Source organism: Jatropha curcas, unplaced genomic scaffold (genome assembly GCF_041381405.1).
Source record: "Jatropha curcas cultivar XTBG-Jc1 unplaced genomic scaffold, XTBG_Jcur_1.0 HiC_scaffold_1131_pilon, whole genome shotgun sequence".
NCBI lineage: Eukaryota > Viridiplantae > Streptophyta > Magnoliopsida > Malpighiales > Euphorbiaceae > Jatropha > Jatropha curcas.
In genome coordinates, this window is record NW_028322608.1 from 4,181 (window position 1) to 7,942 (window position 3,762).

General features: G+C 32.9%; 1 pseudogene; it reads left to right on the top strand.

The window, feature by feature from the left end:
* Positions 1–1,445: 1,445 nt before the first annotated feature.
* On the top strand, positions 1,446–3,502 carry LOC149491603 (putative L-type lectin-domain containing receptor kinase II.1 pseudogene; annotated as a pseudogene).
* The last annotated feature ends 260 nt before the right edge of the window (positions 3,503–3,762 follow it).

Here is a 3,762-nt window from a genome sequence, read left to right on the forward strand (position 1 = left end):
TCCCCACCATCATCAACAAGTAACAATGACCAGTTGGTACCATCAATTCATTAACCTGTCCCGTCTTATCCTGAAAAATTGTCTTGGTCTGACACAACGTAGAATTTGTCCTGTGTAATGTTATTCCTCTTAGTTAAAAAAAAAAAAAAAAAAAGAAAAAAAAAAGGGAAATGTTTTTCTGTTGTCTACTCAGTATATAATATATTACTCGTCAAGTATAATTAGATTTCATAAAATTCATTTATTGCAAAGGTTTAATCTCATTTCTGTCAGAATAACCTATTTGTGCAGCTTTATTACTTTGAAAATGTGTAATACAGTTATTACCTATGTTTCATAATACTTGCCACATTTAGAATTTTACGTTTCTTAAGAAAATTATTAAATTTATCTAAATTATAATAAATTATTGAGTAAATTCACTATATTATCCTTAATTTAATACTCATTCTCCAAGAAAATCATCAAATTGAAATAAAAATTATTGGTCAAAAATATGAAAAAAAACATTTATTACTCATTAATACAACAAGTATTCTGGACCAAGTTATTTTCTCAAATATGACAAATATTATGGAACGGAGTTAATAATGCATTTGGCTAAAACGCTTGGTATCAGAAAAAAAAAAATTTTTTTTGAACAGCCCTTTTTCGGTGAATAATTCAGTGACCTGACTGTGGTTAGCCGTCTCTAGTAATTAGGCATGACATTCGCATGAAACAATTAGACGGAAATTCAGGGATTTGAACCTTTAACTCACACACAAGAGAGAGAGACGAAGAGAGAGAGAGAAAAGGATTTAGTTAGCTGCAGTTGACTTGACTTTATTAAAAACAATATTTAAGTAATTTTTTCAACTTTATTAATTGTAATCCTGAATATTTAATTAACAATTATAGCCTAATGGAGGAATTGTTAGAAGCTCACTAATGTGGACAGTTAGCGGATCATGCACGTCTCCACCATAGAGCCACATTATCATATAATAAAGGTTTAATGATAAAAAGACTTAGAACTTTAACGTTTGTTTTCAATTTTGGCCAATATTTTTAATTTTATCAATTGATACCTTTTTTTGGTCTCCATACAAGGCTCGCAATATATATTATATATCTATATATATATATATATATAATATATATATTATAATATATATATATATATAGTTTTCAATTAATGGCAAAACACCAAAATTTTAGACGGAGTGACTTTTAATTAGACGGAGTAAAATATCGGGAACTAGTATATATTATATTAAACGTCAGGGATTATTTAGATAATTATTTAAACCTAGGGACTAAATAATAATTTTTCCTTTTTTTTATCTGCATGTATCTCCACACTCGAGTCATAATGACCAGTTGGTACCATTAATTCATTAACCTTTGAATTATAATACGTTTATGATTAAATGCATCATTCCTTCTTCTTCTTCTTTTCTTCAATGGCAAAATTGGTTCAGTTACTTTTTATTTTGCTAGCTTTTCTTGTTTGCTCTGAATTCTTGGCCTTTGCTCAACAGACAAAACAATTCATCTACAATAATGGCTTCACTACAGCCAATCTAAGTCTCAGTGGTATTGCAAAAGTCCTTCCTAATGGTTTTGTTAGAGCTAACAAACATCTCATACCAGCAAACAGGTCATGCTTTCTTCCAATTCCCGTTGCAATTCATAACAATTTCAAGCCTTCGTTCTCATTTTCTACGCACTTTGTGTTTGCCATGGTTCCGGAGTCTTTGCCTCCAGGTGAGCCTGGCCATGGCATTGCCTTTACTATCTCACCGTCTATAGAATTCAAAGGAGCAATAAGTCAATGTCTTGACTTTTAAACTCTACTACAATAGGCTTGCATTCCAACCATTACTTGCCGTTGAATTAGACACTGTGCAGAATCCTGAATTTGGAGACATCAATGACAATCATGTTGGAGTAGATGTTAACGATTTGACATCTAATGAATCAGCACCTGCATCCTACTTCCCACCAAATGAAGCGAAAAACAAAAGCTTAGAACTTAAAAGTGGGATCCAATACAAGTGTTGGATAGACTACGATCAAATGGAGAAGCTACTGAATGTAACACTAGCTCCAGTACCAATCAAGAAACCAGAAAAGCCTCTTTTGTCAACAAGAATTGATCTTTCTCTAGTTTTCCTGGATTCTATGTATGTTGGTTTCTCTGCATCTACTGGTGCTAATTATGCAAGTCACCATTATATTCTTGGATGGAGCTTCAACAATAGTGGGCAAGTGGAAAGTCTTGATCTTTCAAAGCTTCCTAAGCTTCCTCACGAAAGAAAATCAAAATTAAAAATTGTGCTTCTATTAGTGACACCAATTATGTTGTTTATCATAATTATATTAGCAACTATATTTGTAATGCGGAAGAAGAGATATGGAGAAATTCCTGAAGATTGGGAACAACAATATGGTCCTCAAAGAATTTCCTATAAGGATCTTTATAAAGCTACTAAAGGTTTTAAAGACAAACAGCTTCTCGGAAGGGGAGGTTTTGGAAAGGTTTATAAAGGAGTATTACCTTCAAATAATGTACAAGTTCAGTCAAGAAAGTTTCGCATGATTCTAAACAAGGTATGAAGGAATTTGTAGCTGAAATTGCAAGCACAGGAAGGCTAAGGCATAGGAACTTGGTTAGACTTTTAGGCTGTTGTCCGCGAAAAGGAGAACTTTTCTTGGTTTATGATTATATGCCTAATGGTAGTCTTGACAAGTTTTTATTTGGCGATGAAAAACCAACTCTTGATTGGAATCGTCGATTTCAAATCATAAAAGATGTAGCATCCGCCCTACTTTACCTTCATGAAGAATGGGAACAAAGTAGTTTTACACAGAGATGTTAAAGCAAGCAATGTTTTATTAGATTCTGATCTGAATGGAAGATTAGGGGATTTTGGACACTGTAAGTTTTGTGATCAGGGATTAAATGCGCGAACAACTTGTGTAGTTGGAACTGTTGGATATTTGGCACCAGAACTTGCAAGAACTGGCAAGCCTACTACTGGCAGTGATGTTTTTGCATTTGGGATTTTTATGCTTGAAGTAGCTTGTGGAAGGAGGCCACTCGAGCAAGAAAGACCGGCCAACGAGGTACTTTTGACCGACTGGGTACTGGATTGTTGGAAAAGAGAGGTTATTCTTGAGACTGTTGATCCAAGATTGGAAAGTAAGTATGTGGTTGAAGAAATGGAGATGGTTCTAAAACTCGGTTTGGTTTGTACACATTATTCCCCAGCAGCAAGGCCTACAATAAGGCAAGTTTTGCATTATTTGGATGGAAATGTTACAATGCCAGATATCGGTTTACCGATTATCTATTGGTTATAGTTTGTCTCTTGGTAATTTTTCCTCCATCAGTATTCGTACCATTCCCGTCTTATCCTGAATAATTGTCTTGGTCTGACACAACATAGGATTTGTCCTGTGTAATGTTATTCCTCTTAGTTAAAAAATAAAAATAAAAAAAAAAAAAGAAAGAAAAGGGAAATGTTTTTCTGTTGTCTACTAGTATATAATATATTACTCATCAAGGATAAATAGATTTCATAAAATTCATTTATTGCAAAGGCTTAATCTCATTTCTCTCACAATAACCTGTTTGTGCAGCTTTATTACTTTGAAAATGTGTAACACAATTATTATCTATTTTTCATAATATTTGTCACATTTGGAATTTCACGTTCCTTAAGAAAATTATTAAATTTGTCTAAATTACAAAATTATTGAGTAAATTCACTATAT